The sequence below is a fragment of the Hesperophylax consimilis genome, chromosome 17 (genome assembly GCF_061612785.1).
Source record: "Hesperophylax consimilis isolate HC1 chromosome 17, BYU_Hcon_1.0, whole genome shotgun sequence".
NCBI lineage: Eukaryota > Metazoa > Arthropoda > Insecta > Trichoptera > Limnephilidae > Hesperophylax > Hesperophylax consimilis.
In genome coordinates, this window is record NC_142852.1 from 3,334,501 (window position 1) to 3,353,681 (window position 19,181).

Here is a 19,181-nt window from a genome sequence, read left to right on the forward strand (position 1 = left end):
TATTTTTCTCCGTACATAACAGAACCGACAAATTTTAAATTAAGATTTTTTTTTTTAATTTTAATAATTGAAAATTGTTGTCGAAATGGCTTCATGCAATTGTACATTTCGTTACGTGTTTAAAGCAGATATAATGCCGTTAAAGCGTAATCCACAAATTCGTAAATTTTTTCACTTTGAAAATAGTTATTAAGATTATTCTGCTAAAATATATTGCCAATTGTAGAGAAAATCAGGAGGAACGAGAATTAAAATTAATTAAGTATTGATCCTGTGTAATGTTGCCAAGCAGGGAACAGAAAACAGTATACCATGAATTAAAAATAGAACATGTGGGGTTTGTAAAGGCTGCAATGCCAATATACTCTATGATTTTATTCTATAAAAACGAAAACTCTTTAATTTAAAAACAAAGTTGAAATATTCGAGTAAAAACAGATAACTACTTTTTCTCTACAATTTTTATTTAAATCTAACTTTACGTTGTTTACCGTAGTTAACATTATTTGAACTCTGACATTACTGAAAATTTAAAAACATAATTTATTGCCATTTTTTTGATGAACTCTTTTAGACCCAGAAACCTAATAACACGGTTTAACTTTTAAAATTTCATTTTTGATATCCTTGCCTAGTTGAGGGTTAACGACAAATAAGATAGTAATTTTTTTTTATATTAACTCCACACAGGAGGCCCGGAAGAAAATAATTTCCCTCAGGGCCTATGTCATCTTTGGGGATGCTGTGCGGAGGTTCTTTTTGTGGAGAGGAAGGAGTGAACATGGGTCTTGAAGAGTCCCATGTTGTAGGAGGGAGGAAACACAGAGGCCGGCAGTTCGTTCCACAGCCGAGCTGTTGAACTTAAGAACGAATCGTAGAAGCGACCCGTTCTCATGTGACAAATGTCAACCGTGTACAAATGTTGGGCGCGCGTTTGGCGTGTATCCCGACTACGCACCGGTGCCGAAGGGATCAATGACGCTAGTTTCTCAGAGCATCTTCCATTGTAATACCGATAGAACAAGGACAGCATACCTACCTGACGCCTGTGCTCTAAAGATTGCGGTCCGTTTGTTAAGATTGGGGAATCTATCAAACGGACCGCCTGTTTTTGCACAGAGTCAAGGGTTTTTTTCAGGTATTTAGGAGCTCCGGACCAGAGATGGCTACCAAATTCGACAGTAGGGCGCACTTGCGATTTGTACAGGGTCAGCAGTTGTGTACTATTCAAGTATCTGCGGGCCCTGTACAGTACGCCCAGCTTCTGAGAGGCCAGCTTTACTCTGGCTTCGATGGAGCCCCCATACCTGAGCTGGTCACTTATAGTTACACCAAGCATATCAATGGAAGGCCTGTTCGGAAGATTGCTTCCGTTGAAGGAGACTAGATTATCATTTAGATCCCTTTTAGACGTAATCAGACAGGATTGTGAAAACATTTGGAACATTAAATTCGACGAGATTATTTTTACCCCAGGAGGAAATACTCTCGATATAACCGTCCATTCTCTGCTTCAAAGCCCTCCGAGCCGTTGGAGTTTGTGTGCCCTTTGAGGGCTTGTCAAACAAAAAGCTATCATGAACTGTACTGACATCCGCGTAACAATGAATCGGTGCACATGTCAAAAGGTCATTGATGTGCAACAAAAACAAAGTCGGAGACAGAACCGATCCCTTTGGGACGCCAGCATTTATAGAGTGTGAGGATGAGGTGAAACCGTCAGCAACTGCCTGAATCGACCTATCCCTTAAAAAGTCAGCAATCCACGTACACAGGGATGCGGGAAGTCCGTAAGAAGGCAATTTGTTGACAAATCCTCGGTGCCAGACCCGGTCAAAGGCCTTGGATATGTCTAATGCGACCGTTTGGGTCTCACCGTGACGTTCCAGGCACCGCCCCCAAACATGCGTCACATATGCGAGAAGATCACCGCACGAGCGGTTCCACCGGAATCCGTATTGACGGTCGTTGATAATTTTGTTCTTCTCGAGGTATGTGAGCAGTTTGTCGTTGATCACACGTTCCATCACTTTGGACAGAACTGATGTGATCGCTATGGGGCGGTAGTTGGCCGGGTCGGAGCGGTCACCTTTCTTGGGAATAGGGTGAATGACCGATTTTTTCCAACCAGAGGGCACAGTGCCACACTTCAGGGACATTTTGAAGAGCTTTGTCAAAACTGGAACTATTTCCGCAGCACTCCTCTGCAATACCAGGGCAGGTATTCCATCAGGTCCACTAGCTTTGTTAACATCGAGCCCCCGTATGACGTGAAGTTCATCCCGATGCCGGATCCTCAGCTTTTTCATATAGAAGCCGCAGTGAGGAACCGACGGCGGAACAGCACCTCCGTCGTCGAGGGTCGATATTCCGCAAACATTTTCCCTAATAGGTTAGCTTTTTCGGTGGCGGTGTTTGCTAGTGAGCCGTCAGGTCTGGTGAGAGGTGGCAAACTCGGTTTGCAAAAATTTCGACCTATTGAGCCCGCAAGCGACCAGAATGGCTCTGCTGCCATGCGGGCAGGCAGCCAGCTTTTTGCTGATCTGCAGGTCGTGTTCGAATTTTGACCTATTAATGATTCTCTTGCATTCCTTTGCCGATTTGTTGTATGCTGATCTGCTTTCGGGCGTTCGAGATGTGTTGTAGGCTCGGTAAGCCGCGTTTTTTCGTCGAACTGCTTCGGAGCATTGTCGACTGAACCACGTCTTTGAGCCCACACCAGTTTCTTTAGTAGTCGATTGTATGAAGCCATCTATCGCCGATTTGATGACTTCACCAATCTCCTGGGCACATCTTGAAGGGTCCGAAGTCCGAAAACAAACAGCTGACCACGGAAAAGCATTGAAATGGGCCCGCATACCGAACCAATTTGCTGACCTATAATAATAATTATTATTATTATAATAAATTCTTTATTCCAGGATGTGGGGAGGTTAGTGCAATCCCACACATCCCATAGAGGATATAAGTACAAATAATATTTACATAAAGTAAAATAAATAAAAAGAGATTAAAAAAAAAAAAAAATTAAAATTAAATAGAAAATGAAATTAAGTTAAAGCAGAGAAGCACGGAAATCCATCGGATCTAAGATTGTGGGAGAAAATATCTTTCTCCAATGGTCTTCAATGCTCGATCCTGAAGTCAGACGGGATTCTATGATAATAGTGTTTCTGGAATGGTTTATCCTTTCCCTCAGTCCTGCAATCCTGGTTCTTAACAGAGCTGTAAATCCTGGAACTCGCCCTTCTGTTAACATCGAGGAGGCACTGCAGTGCCTTGGGAGTCCGAACATCAATCGGTAGGCGTTATTATATTGAACCCGAAGCCTTTCCATTGTTCTTTTCTTGAAATTAGCCCAGAGCTCGCATGTGTACAGGGTGGTGCAAAAGGCTAAGAAGAGCGTCCTTTTCACTCGTGGACTACAGAGCCGAAATCTTCTACTGAGCATGTTACATTTTATACTCAGTACACGCCTCTGCCTGTCAATATCTTCATCATCCGTTAACTTGTTGTTGATGATATGTCCTAGATATTTTGTGGTTTCTACTGTTTTCAGAATCTCACCGTTCAAAAAGACTGGGGGAATGTTTTTTGGGCCTTCCCCGTGTTTTATGACCAACAGTGCTGTTTTTTTCGCATTATAGATCATGTTGGTTTCGTGAGCAAATTCCTCACAGATTTTCAGGAGAATTCTTAATCCCCGTATTGACGGTGCCATCAGAACCATATCATGTGCGTAGCTCATATTGTTAACACATAGACTTCCGATGTGGCAGCCCACTCCAGCATTGTTTAATCTGTGGGTTAATTCGTCCATGTATAAGTTGAACAGTAGGTACCTGGTGGGGGTGACTTCATACGGTTCGAATACGTGTGCAGCCGGTATTCCTGCTATCTACACCCGCGTGTCTTCTTATATCCCTTGGATAGAGTCAGTGGTGTGGGGCAACTGAATTCAAACATAACCTACAAAGTTCACTGGATAACCAACACACCAGTTAGGTAAATATACAGATACACAGGACACGTTTAATAGCCCTATTTTATTTTAAAAACACTTTGAATAAGTTAGATAGCAATCAGAAACAACTAATTCAGTAACCTTTTAGGGAATGCTTAAAAGAGTTCATTATCAAAATATTGTATCAGTGATTCAATCCAATATTGAATTTGTACTTTTTACACGGAAAAAAAACTATTTATTAACATTCATATTGCGACTATGTACGGGCGCAAACCAAACATTCAGCTTAATATTATAAAGCGTAACTTTAACATTGATAACAATGGCGTGGTCGAGGGGTAAGACTCTCGACTAGCAATCCGTTAGTCGGGGGTTAAGGAGAAATGTTGCAATGGTGTTAGTAGCACATAAGCTGCCTAACAGACACATTCGCAATCCTGATGTTCTGGAGCGTATTATGTTTTGTCCCCGATAACTTCACCAGAGCTAGGCAGCACAGGCCTTTTTATTATTCCAAGAGGCAGGACCAACCTACCAATGCTCATGTCTCTGAGGAGAATGACTACGCTTTTAAACCAACTTCCTTCAAAGATAGACATGTTTCAGTCAAACCTCAACCAATTCAAGATTATTTGTAACACAATGATGCGTGGCAACTGATTTAATAAATGTATATACATAATAGATCAACGTACTAGTAGGTATATGATTAATTGTAAATCTTGTGAAATGTTATTGAAATCACCGCTTTTCACAAATAATAATAATACATAGTATACTTGCGGCGTGTTCCAGAGTGGAATATACTCTCAGTATCGCCCTGGTGTAAGACCACCATGCTTGAAATGGTTTTAATTCCATACCTTTCACTTCCCCTCCCTACTGCCTTCAGTCTCCCCCAATTGGGGATGCCATAGTCTCACTGGCTCCAGACGGTTGGGACTCTTGTGCGGTATTCATATTTAAAAAATGGCTGCCAAAGGAACAATTAATTTAAATTTCAACAAAATAGCTATTGAAATGCATTATTTTCCATTTCCAGTGAATGAAATAGTTTTTGTTTCTCATCGCATTTTATTGAAAAAATTAGAACACTTGGGAATGAGCGGTAACTTTCTCGAATGGCTTAGAAGTTACTTATCATACAGAAAATTATCTGAAAAAATTACCTCCACAACTTCTTACACTTTTTTTGCCTCAAGTGGGGTCCCCCAAGGTTCCCACCTAGGACCAATTCTTTTCCTACTATTTATTAATGACATTTCACTAATTTTCGATAATATTCACTTTCTTCTATTCGCCGACGATCTAAAGATGTTTAAATCGATCGGTAATTCTTCTGATTGCTTAACTCTACAAATGAATTTAAATAAACTTTATGAATGGTGCATCGTAAACAAATTACATCTTAATATCAACAAATGCCAAACGTGCAGTTTCCATAGATCTAAAACCCCTTTACTATTCGACTACTCAATTAACAATACCAATCTAAAAAGAGTTTTTGAATTCAATGACCTTGGAGTTATCTTTGACTCCAAATTACGCTTCTTGAATCACATTAATAGCATTACCAGTAAGGGATTACAAATGCTTGGATTTATTGTCAGAATCGCTAAAGACTTTAATAACATAAAAACTATAAAATTACTATACACGTCTCTGGTTAGAAGTCAGCGGTCGGAAGCGGTCGTGGCAGACCGGGCACGCAAACGGCTTCTCGCCAGTGTGGATTCTAATGTGGTTCTGCAGCACGTTCTGGGCCTGCAGACAGCACAAAACATTACAAAAGATTAACATAACCTGTACCGTAAATACTATTTAACTATGTTGATGCGCCAAAATGTGGCGTAATAAATGGAATTCTTAGCTTAATGCTCGCTACATGTGTTTGTATAATATGTGAAACATGTGTAAATAAAATAAGGAAATAACCAGAGCATGAGACATAATGAAAACTCTTATTAGTAAGATAAAGATTTATTCCTATAAACAAATAGATTAATAAATTAATAATCATGATTAAGATGGGTGAAGAATAATATTATATCTACAGGGTCGTGCCTTCCCTCGAAGAGACAAGGTCACGTAAACGAAGTTAATGTCACGTAATAATTATTTAAAAATGAAACTAAACTGAAAATATATTATGAGCGCCATCCTATTTTTTAGATAAACAGGAAAACTTGAAATAGCTAATTTAAGGATAAACCATGATTAAAGAATTAAACTACATTACGTAGGTTGAAGTAGATTCCTTGCGTGAGTACTCTGGGCCGGTTCCCCGAATCCATCTCGTAGTGTGTTGGTAATGTCGTCCTGCTGGCTGCCAGATTAAAACTGAATCCTCTTTCCTTGAAATGCGTTACGCCACCTCGCGTCAGCCGTCCAAGGTCACGTGGGAGCATGGTAGTGATGTTCGTTCGCTCGAGGAAGTCAGCAGTGGAATCGTCACTGCTACATTACCCCCTCACCAAAAGAAAATATTTCCTCCTGGAAATAATGAGGTCCACCTGGCACCTCCTGAAGAGAAACTTCTTGGCTAGTGAGACTTGCCCGTAGATAATCTTGCCGGAATCTCTCAGATCATGATTTCTTCATATAACTTAAAGACCCAAAGTGGCCCACTGAAGAGGTATATATAACAGATGCACCAGCTGCAGAAAATACTTCTGCCCAAACAAGGCAACTATAAGTAGGTCGATATGAAAATGATGCTCCATGTAGTTGAAGAACTTCTTTGACCATATCCAAATGCATGAGAGAATCCTTCTGCCCATTCAAGGCAACTATAAATAGGTCGATCTGAAATGATGCTCCATTTAGTTGAAGATAATCTGGTGATGATGACCAACAGCTTGAAGTGAAGTTCTCTACAGCTAAAACTGCCTACCTATATGGTTTATCCACAAGAATGAACTACTCAATAAAACATTGCTAATTATGTTTATGAAAATATAAGCATTATTATAAAGAAGCAAATCAAAAGGTTACCTATGAATGAACCCTATAAAACATTTGACCTCAACAAATGTGAAATGCAAACACGCAAATGAACTAAAGTTATAAAACATCAAAATTAATGTTAATATTCAAGTTGTATAAACCTACCAAAAGTTAAAATATGTTGACCCAAAATAGAAAATATGTTACAAAATCACGGAAAAAATTCTAAAATAGAAGGAAAAAGCCAGGTACACAAAACCTTTTTTTTTTTTTTTTGCCAAGTATGAATAATAAGACCAGAAAACCAAACCGAAATATTATATCAACTCCCGAGATTATTCACAATATTAATCCAAAATTAAATTTTAATTAAAAATTTTTATCATACTCAAAATTTAAAATATTCAAAATCAATTGAAAAAACTGTCAATCATTAGACACAGAACATATAAAGTTTCAAGAAAATTGTAAATTCAATACCAAAGGTATATAATAAAATGATAAAATTCAAAAGTAAAGAATGATATTCTTTCTGAAGGAAGAAAAAAAGTTATTATCATTATGATAAATTTATATATATATATGTAATTTTTTTTTTTTTTTTTTTTTTTTATATTTCAATTAGCTTGTCAAGCAATTATCCTAAAATAGGAGAAGTGCTTAAGAAGGTGAACACGAAAAACATGAAACATAAACATTGCTCTGATAATATCCCGAATGGACGTATATGTTCATGACGTCATAATTGTTGTATATTAACATACCAAACGGTATATATTTCAAAACAGAAAAAAAGTATCCCAAAAAATTTATATTTAAAAAAAATTATCAGAACAATTGTTGAACTACATATATCCCAACATATCCATATAAATCCTCGAATGAGAAGGAAAACCGGAAAAACCCAGAACTCATATAGTCCTGAAATAAATTTCCAGAATAACGTATGCGTTATATAAAATACCCAAAACGTCTTATTGCTGAATAAAACTACTGTTGAACAAATATCACTTGAACAACCAATCCATATAAAACCTCATAATGAGATGGAAAACCCGGAAAATTCCTGGACATAACGCTATATACTTCAAAATACATATCTTATTTGCGGAGGACAAGAGACCTACCCTCATCATAGGAAATACATCTACGCCAAGGGTTCCTCTCTCTTCCTGCGGATGAGAAAGACTAGGAAACTACCTACATCCTACATCTAATCTCCACGATCAATTCCAAAAGAATTGTGCTGCGAACTCAGAGGCCCTAGAACTAAAGCATGGAACGCGAAAACAATTAAACAACGTGCTCAGAGGATTAGAAAACTAACATGTCACGCGTTAATATCGTCCCGCTGCAAGACAAGAATAAAAATAGTGAAATAATTTCCACCAAAATTAAAGACGAGGCTTAAAGTTGAAATCCGAAAAATAAGCCGTGAATTACCCCATGGACAATTACAATAACGACAAGACAAAACAAGACAACACAAAACATCCATTCGAAGTTCATATTCGTGTTCATATATGAACATCGAATGTGTGCTCTTTTTAAAAAATATCGCATCCCTCTTAACCGGAAAAGACAAATGCTCTTCTTTTTAAGTTTACGAAAAAGAAAAGTAAACAATATGTAACCGTTCTAAAAATGAAAAAAAAACGAAGTATTAGATGTATATGAACATCGATGACAGCTTCTATTTGTTCAGAAACCGACCAAAAACATCAAAACAACTTATAGTTGTATAATTCTCCATGAAAACCAACATGAAACAGTTGAAAGTATACTTGCAACTAAGAGAAAGAAAATTTGTGTTCCCGTAAAATAGTATCCAACTTATGCCAACAACTAGGCAGTATCAAAGTTCCATAAAAATCCAACAATAAAAAGTTGATAAAAGTTTAATAATTGCAAACTAAAGTGCCGAAGAAAATTATTAAATAGTTAAATATGTTAATATGAACTTAACAGCATCCGAGATAAACCGTAGAATAAATTTGTATACCGAAAGATTGTGTATAAAACATTACAACGATGAGTAGGTAATATATCTTGTCGTAAGAAATATTATTTAAAAAAACTAAGCAAGGTGTGTCATCTATAATAAAATAAATGTTGAATCCCAATTATGTAATTCTAAATGACAGAGTGTATTAATACAAGCAAACACTAATTGATAAAGTAAATTATTATCCAAGGTACTCATAGACTCGAACCAACTATAAAACATGATAATGAAAGTAAAAAAGTATAAATCCCGACGTATATGTACTTGTATGTAATTATAATAATGTCATTAGCGAATGCACCGCGAACCGAGAACTGTGTATATAATAATAATAATAATTCAATGAACTGAATCCCAACGCATTATAAAATTTACCTAAATGCTCGTAGAATAACGAAACCAACTGTAATCCGATTTACAATAAAAATCCCATAATAAGGTATGTACAACCAAACGACTGCTGTGAAACGAAATAATACTTTAGTAAAGGTTTGTCTTCAAAATAATTAATATAAATTGAATTTATAATTTATGAAAAAAAAATTAAATCATTGAGAATTCAACCACTCATGTTGAAATTGGAACGAAGGAAGAAAGTTATAATAGATTTCATATCTTAGCAAAAAAATAAAATTTGCTGCTCAAACAAAGTTCTGTATAACCTTTTAAAAAAAATCCCTAGAGTAGGTAAGTTATGACAAAGCCATGAATGACCCACCAATTCAATTTAAATATGCAACATATAAACCAATCATTTCTTGTATGAATTTAATAACCCTTCACGGAAGCCATACTAACAGAAAATGATAAATACGCAAAGTAGTGTAGAAAATAAAATTCCTTCTCAATAACAGCCAAATAATAAACCCAATTAACGACATCTATATTTGCAACAAGGTGAGTTAACAAAAGTTTTAATTTCTGAATAAAATAAATTACATTAGATTCGTATAGCATTTAAATTCCCACAGTAATTATAAGATAACCCCAAAGAAAGCGCTATAACATAGAAATATAACCCCAAAAGTTAACTTAAATCTCCAAAAGTTTTAGAAAAATAATCCTCTTCAAATCAGCACCCAAAAATCAAAGTACATTATGATAACTATTCATAATAAAATAATATGCCGTCTCAAATGCAATGCGCTTTTGTAAATGAAACGCTATCAGATTATTAAAGCAAATTAACATGAATTTAAAATAAACTGTTTTACAATTTAACCCCTCGAGACTAACCAACATATGTAATATGTAAATTACAGGTAATAACAGCACCTATCACTCGTAACACACATTAGGATAAAGGTTTCCAAATAACCCATGATTTAACCCCTCAAAACTATTCCTAAAAATATTATGCCTGTGAAAGATTTAAGATTTTAGTAATTGTTAAAAATTTGAAATTAACGCAATTGCAATCAAAATACGTGAGCCATGGTAAATTGAAAGGAACCGACAATAATTCAAAACGTTTAACCTAGAGCAAGATGCCAATAAATTCCCATTAAATAATTCATCAATCCAAGTTATTGATAGATTCCAAAGAAATTAACACAAACTATATACAAAACTTCAGTAAAAGCAATCAACAACTCAACCGAAAACTATAAAATAAAGTATTTAATATGACCTCTTATCCATGATGATAATGATAAACTGGACCTTGATAATTCCCATTGAATACTTGACGTCTCATATCCAACGGCAATGTGAAGGAACCCAGCAACGCTGAAAAGCATGATTAGACGCATTTAAATAATAAAGCAAAATTAAGGTTTAACTTCGAAATACATGAAAGGAAAAAACATTCCCAAATAAAATTATAAATAATTTACTTCCATGAAACAAAATGAGGATTATTCCAAAACCCGAAAGAAGGATTCCCAAGGAAAGAAGTAGAGAAAAAAAAAATTTCCCATGTTTATATATATATTTTTTTTTTTTAAATATTTCAAATATATTCTGATAAGAATATTAAGCAAAGTTGTAAGAAGTCAATTTAAGTTTACAAAAGATGTCCGTAAGATATAATAAACTTGAGTGGTTTATGAAGTTATTTAGAAAAGTCATTTAGAAAATATGAAATATAGTAATCTCGAAACGAAAAAAATTACATGACGTTTTGTGACATTAATCGCAATAATGTGATAAAATACGAAATTACAGTCAGGTAGTAATTATATTATATTATAAGCCGAAATAAAATTTAATTGTATATTGTAGCAATCGAAACACCGTTATAATATTATGTTAATCTTAAGTCGCAAAAATAGAATTTATTAAAATGAAGCAAATATTGCATAAAATAATTAATGAAACACCGAAACCTGAAATAAATTATGGTAAGAAGTTGACATATAAATCCATATTAATATGTTACGATGAATCAAGTTTTTTCTTTTTTAAGAAATTAAATTTCATTTCAAAAGTAAAATAAAATCAAAGCAGGTATTCAGTAAATTATTAGAAAGCTTTGAAGAAATATGCTGCAATAAAATAAAATATTGAACGCGTGAACAACAAAAATTTTTGACAATAATTAGAATTTACAGAATCATAACAGAAGGTATGAAATAATATTCCCAAAATCGTAGAAGTTACTGGTGTCGCATGACAAAATTTTATGAACTTGTAACAATTGTAACATGAAGGTAAAACAATAAAAGTTTAAAACAACATTTTGAAAAATTTGTTGCACAATAACCTCAATCATACTAAGAAAGCAAATACCATTTACATCCAATAATTAATTCAATCAAACTTAAAACCCGTGCTTAAATCTGTAATAAAATATTAGTGACATCGACCCCCCGTCTCTCAATATAAAAATGTTGAGTAGCATAACATTCAAAGGCAAATTTTATTCCCAAGATGATTGCAACAAAATTGAACCCCAAAATTAGAAAACAATCCCATTTTAAATTACCACAATGATAATTACAATAAGAGAGAATAAATCAATGTAAAATCAACTTACAAAATCTCGTAGCAATGTATTGTTCCAACCGGCCGCAATTAGAGTGAAATAGGCAGTAGGTATATTGGATTCCTACGATGGCACATAATAATAATACTCCTCCGGCCGTAATTCATCCAATAAATTAAGACAACCGCTATAATGCATAAATAAAATTATATAAAAACAATTACGATAATGGCAGTGATATGATGACAATTGCTCCAATTTATCTTTTGAATAAATATAAGTTGAAGGGATATGAATTTAAAATTCAAAGTAAGACAAGGGAACACAAATATTTCAAAATGAGCTAAATAAAGTAGGTATTTAGCCGAATGGTGACATATTATTTACTACAACACAAAATTTGAGCCTCAATCTGAAACAAGCAGGATTAGAGCGTAATAAACTGAATAACAAAGACATGCTTACCAACACAAAACGAAACGGACGGGACCAAAGCACCCCCACAAGAATCTCAATGTAGCAATAAAAAAAAATTTATACTCAGAAAAAATGTGACATAAATTAACTAAGTTTACTATAGGTTTACCACGTTGTAGCGCCAAAAATGTACCGTAAATACTATTTAACTATGTTGATGCGCCAAAATGTGGCGTAATAAATGGAATTCTTAGCTTAATGCTCGCTACATGTGTTTGTATAATATGTGAAACATGTGTAAATAAAATAAGGAAATAACCAGAGCATGAGACATAATGAAAACTCTTATTAGTAAGATAAAGATTTATTCCTATAAACAAATAGATTAATAAATTAATAATCATGATTAAGATGGGTGAAGAATAATATTATATCTACAGGGTCGTGCCTTCCCTCGAAGAGACAAGGTCACGTAAACGAAGTTAATGTCACGTAATAATTATTTAAAAATGAAACTAAACTGAAAATATATTATGAGCGCCATCCTATTTTTTAGATAAACAGGAAAACTTGAAATAGCTAATTTAAGGATAAACCATGATTAAAGAATTAAACTACATTACGTAGGTTGAAGTAGATTCCTTGCGTGAGTACTCTGGGCCGGTTCCCCGAATCCATCTCGTAGTGTGTTGGTAATGTCGTCCTGCTGGCTGCCAGATTAAAACTGAATCCTCTTTCCTTGAAATGCGTTACGCCACCTCGCGTCAGCCGTCCAAGGTCACGTGGGAGCATGGTAGTGATGTTCGTTCGCTCGAGGAAGTCAGCAGTGGAATCGTCACTGCTACAAACCTAACTTCTGAAAAATTCATACCGATCTTGAGACGAAAACACAACCCACACAGATGCATTGTATGCATACAGCATCTTTCAAAGTTTAGAATTGTATTAAAAAAACCTTAAAAAATAAACTGTGTTTCCTGTCAAATCACAATTACATAAAGTGTCAATTCATGCATCAATCATAACCTCACATCTGAATGTACTATAATTAGTGTCAATTCATGCGTCAATCATAACCTCACATCTGAATGTACTATAATTAGTGTCAATTCATGCGTCAATCATAACCTCACATCTGAATGTACTATAATTAGTGTCAATTCATGCATCAATCATAACCTCACATCTGAATGTACTATAATTAGTGTCAATTCATGCGTCAATCATAACCTCACATCTGAATCTACCTACTATAATTAGTGTCAATTCATGCGTCAATCATAACCTCACATCTGAATGTACTATAATTAGTGTTAATTCATGCGTCAATCATAACCTCACATCTGAATGTACTATAATTGCTCCAAGTCGGTGTTGCATTGAAATTAGTATTTTTATTTTCACCTTATTAAATTTTTACTTTTTACTATCAAATTACTTAAAAATGTGACCAAAATCGGTCATCGGATAAAACAGAACATTGACAAAAGAGAATGTGATAAAAAATAGGCCAGGATATGTTAGGTTAGGTTAGGACCTTAACTTAACTGTTAGGTGTCACAGGTGTAAAGTGATCGGATCATAGTGCAGACTCACAACTTTTTAAAATAAATAAAACATTGCCACGGCCGAGAATCTTTCCTCGATCAACTGCTTGGGAGGAACTAAAGCGACCATTACACCACCAACTATTTAATGCCACAAAAAGCACCCAGTTGTCAGGTATTCACAATTCAAACCATTCATAACCAGTGGCGGCTCGTGACTTTTGGGTGTACTAGAATTAGCTAATATTACAAAAAATGGCATCATTGATGTTGTTGCAGAAAATGACTTTTTATATTTTTTCGAAAATTAGGTTTTTTGTAAGAACATTTTCAGGAAATCCGTGCGGCGCACTCGTTGCTCTCTATCACATTTAAAAGTCACGAGCCGCCACTGTTCATAATCCCAAGCAACGCCTATTCAGCTAGTAATTTATAAAACTCACCCTAAATTTTTTATCGCAGTAAGTACACGCCCAGTTGCGCGGCGGTTTGTAGCCCATGTGTTTCTTCTTGACGTGGGACTGCAGCGAGTCCAGCGTGGCATAGTTACCTCCGCAGCTGTGGCACGTCAGCTGTTCCACGCGCTCATGCACGGCGCGCGCATGCTGGGAGAGCAAAGCGGGGCTGCGGAAGCGCCGCACCGAGGGGCACTCGAATCTGCTATTAATGTGCTTTGTTGTGTTTTCTCTTTCCAACACCGTTTAGATCATATATCTCACCATGAGAGTAATGAAGACAAGGATTTCTCAGACCAAACAAACTGACTCCACGGGTAATAGCTGTGTTGTGCGCAAAACCAAACTAATAATCCTGAGAGAGGTTTAACTAGATATGAGCGCATTGGCAGAATGCTGCCTGCTCACTCTGGTATTAGGCGGCACTCACCTGTAGAGGTTGGGATCGAGTGGTGCGGCCAAAGTACGATGTACGCCGACTTGTAGTGGCGGTCACACTCGACGCACTAGTGGACCGGGAGGGGGGAAGGCCCGCGGCTGCACAGTGGCATCTAAATCATTAAATAATCAACAATGATAATAATATATGTCATTAACCCTTCTCTTACTGTACTAAAAGATCCCTCGAGCTCCGGTGTTGTGTACTTTGCTGATTGCAAAGGACTGTGCGATTTCGTCCGAAATTTAAGAATAGTATCCTAGTTAGTGGTTAACCCTTGGAAAGACGGTGATTAATTTCCAATCATCCGCCGTAAGCTGGCTGACATTATTTCCGTAATAACTTACTTATTTTTTGCAAAATGATGTTTTTGTAAATTGTACCGTTTTACTAGATAATGTGTTAATAGATTAATAGAAGTAATGTATAATCTACCATCTGTACTTTCCCCAGAATAGTTAATTATATTCAGAGAATTGATTAATTAAACGTATTTTCAGGACAATTTGTTCGCCTTTAGGAACACTCCGTATGATCTCATCGAAATGGTTGTGTCTCCCTTACTGTCATATGATCTAAACGGTGTTAGAAAGAGAAAACACCACGCTTCGTATTCAAATCAATTAACCGCAGAGGAATTAAAATGTACACCTCTATGAAATTAAAGGTTCCGACCGCAATTTGAGAAAAATTAATGAATTCTTTGTTAATTATTTTTAAATGAAATGACTAAAAGTGAGTTGAAAGAAATGTTTATTATAAATTGTCTAAAAAAATATGTGTTTCTATTTTCGTTTTCACTGAATTACTTTTTTTTGTTTAAAGTTTTAGTTGCTGTGGCTCAGTCTATCTGTGCAGATAGAGAAACAAGAGTGTGATGCTTTTAAAAGATGGCGCTGTTTTTCAAAAAAAGTATTTTTTTACCTACCGCAGGTGACATAATAATAATAATAATATTTGGATGAATTTTATAGCGCCGTTTTTGTGCAAAATCACCTCAAGGGCGCTGTACAAGTATATAATACATTTCTACAATGATCTTTGTTATTACTAAACAACTTTGTTATTACCGACAAAATAGCATGTTTCTACCTGTCACAGGTGACATCTACATAATATAGGTATTTAAAAACACACGCAGATTTGAATGCAACGTTGTGTCAAAATTTCAAAGCAATTGGTGAAGAACTTTCGAAGATTTAAGATTTTGAACAAATGAACATTTACATTTTTATTTATATAGATTACTAATAATAAAATTTGAAAACATATTTCAACAACAGAACTCACCTTCCGGATACATCCAGAAATATTTAATTTATTTGGAATTTATTGCAAAGCGGAAATACACACAAATTCCACGACCTTCTGACAGTTTCTTTAAGAAATATAAAAGTCAATATGCCAAAGGCTTGAGGGGTTGAGGATGCTTTGGAGTTCAGGAGGTTAATAAAATTTCTTACAATTATCCTTCTATCAATATCACTATCAGCCTCCAAACTACAAAAAGAATACATTATAGAAGCACCCGCTGCGGTGAAAAACGTATTCTACATAATACATAAATGTACTTACCGTAAATGAGAAACCAGTGGAGATTTGCTCAAAAACTCTTTCCCGCATTTGTCACAGCAGAAGGTTTGACCTACTCCGTGTACCGTGCAAGTGTGTTTCGCTGCCTGCCTGCAAAAATGTAACTCACATTTTACACACCTCGAATGGCATCAACAACTGTAATTTACAATTAAACTTAGCGGCCGTTGAGCCGAAGTTCCAAATGCACAAACTCGCTGTTTCCAATGCTGTCTACCATCACACTGAGCGGAGATATTGTGATGAGGAATTCAACTCACGAAGCAGGCAATAACTTCCCCTCTGCCATAGGTCAGCCCAAGTGGCAAGCTACAGCCGGTAACTGAGCAAGGGTTCATGGGGTGAGGTTGCGTGGCGGGAGATCCTTTGACTTCTCCAGCCGGACTCTCTTCATCCATCACCTTGCACCGCAGTGGGAGGGATAGATTCATTCGTCCGTCACTCCTGGACGCACTGCCGCTGGATTCCTACCCATCCTTCATACCTTTTACCTTCTCAAAACTTCCACCCTTTCCTTTTCTTAAGAAGACCCTTCGCAAGCATCCCAAAAATTCACATAGACCCTGAAGGAAATTATTTTCCTTCGCTTAATTTTGTTCTTTCAACTATGTAGTAAAATTATGAGGGCGGATTATTGATTCGAGTAGTTGTGGGATAATCTGAGAGAGTACTGACATAAAAATACTAAAGTATACTTGCTTGAAGTTTTGTCCACAATCAGAGCAACTGTTGGATTCCCCCACATGTTGCTGTAGATGTTCAGTCAGTTCTTTCTGGGGCCAGAATAACTGGCGGCACACTGGACATGATAGACTACCAGGACTCTCTGGATCCAGAGAGGCTACAGCCTCCTCTTCAACTCTATCCACTTCAGACTTGTGCGGTGCTTCTGGAATAGATACATTTTGGAAATCAGTCGTATGTTTTATTAGGAGATCCTGTGTTGAGGGTTTTTAAAGAAAAGTAAGAAATACCATGTCATAGGAGGGTGGAAACACGAGAGACTGGCAAATCATTCCAAAGTCGAGCTGTTGAACTCGAGAACGACCCATTATCATGTGACAAATTACAATCGTATAAAAATGTTTCCTCGGAACATCTCCAATTAAAATTCAGGTATAAGGACGGAATTCCCATTTGACTCCTGTACTGTAAAGATTGCTGTTTGTTAAAATAGTCAAATGTTTTTTAGGGCTCCAGACCAGAGGTGGCTCTGCCTAACTCACAAATAGTAATAATTTAAGTGAAGTTTACAAACCTTTAGCATCTAAAATACCATTAATTCGTATTTTAATGTTTTTACATTTTGTCTTCCGTTTCGTTTTAATTTCTCTTTTGACAATACTTTTAACACCTTCAACAAATTTAGATTTTTCACAATCATCAAAATTACTGTCGTCTTCTTCAAAATGTTCTGATAAAGTATTATTTTGTTCTATTCCAATTTCAAATTCATTGTCACGTTCCACATTCAAATTTTCTTCTTTAATTTCAATTTGGTTTCCATTTTTGCTTTCCGTATCTCCCAACACATCTTGTGTAAAGTTCTTTAAAGGTTTTGCACCATGTGAAATGGAACTAATTTGCACCAGACTTGGGGAATCCACTTCTTGTGCAAATATGCTTACACATAGAGTGTTAGATCGTGAAAGTTTTACTCCCAAATTTAATTCTGCTCTTTTTCGTGTAATGATCTCCAAATTGACCTGTTGACAATAAAAATGTATAAAAATATGAATAGCTAGCACAGACGCGTGAAAAATCACGGGATATTAAATATATTTCTCTACTTCCTACACTATATTGCGCCTTGTTGTAAGTCTACGACTTCATTTTTAGTGTAATAATAAAAACAATATAGGAATAGAGTTGAATAAATCGAAACAATAGAGGTAAATAAAATAAAGGCAAGTAAGAATTTTATTTACACATTGTTATATCCAGAGAATTTAAATAAATTAATTAAATAGCTAACTATATATTTAGAAAAAACCATAGTATTAAAAAAGTTTAGTAAAAATATTTTAAAAACTATCTGTCCGGGGTAAATTAAATTAAATTGACGTAATGGGATGCAAGATATTATCAGCCGCCGAGAGATCACTCGTTATAAGGATTTTCCTTAATCCTTGTATTGAATACCTTTTGTGAATAAGACGTGTTTAGTTGGGAATCTAGCCTATTGTTTACGGGGTGTCTGGGGAAAAAGTGCGCTAACTTCAGGGGTGATTAATATTAATAAGATTACCAGTTGTTTGTCCGAGCGTTTGATGTAGAACTGGCGGAGAATTTGTCTGGCGCAGAAGGACATGTGGCGGAACCGAGATAACTTCCCCATAGCGTGACAACATTGACGGCACAGGTGGAACTGCGGAGAAGTTGTCTGGCGCAGAAGGACATGTGGCGGAACCGAGATAACTTCCCCATAGCGTGACAACATTGACGGCACAGGTGGAACTGCGGAGAAGTTGTCTGGCGCAGAAGGACATGTGGCGGAACCGAGATAACTTCCCCATAGCGTGACAACATTGACGGCACAGGTGGAACTGCGGAGAAGTTGTCTGGCGCAGAAGGACATGTGGCGGAACCGAGATAACTTCCCCATAGCGTGACAACATTGACGGCACAGGTGGAACTGCGGAGAAGTTGTCTGGCGCAGAAGGACATGTGGCGGAACCGAGATAACTTCCCCATAGCGTGACAACATTGACGGCACAGGTGGAACTGCGGAGAAGTTGTCTGGCGCAGGACTTGTGGCGGAACCGAGATAACTTCCCCATAGCGTGACAACATTGACGGCACAGGTGGAACTGCGGAGAAGTTGTCTGGCGCAGAAGGACATGTGGCGGAACCGAGATAACTTCCCCATAGCGTGACAACATTGAC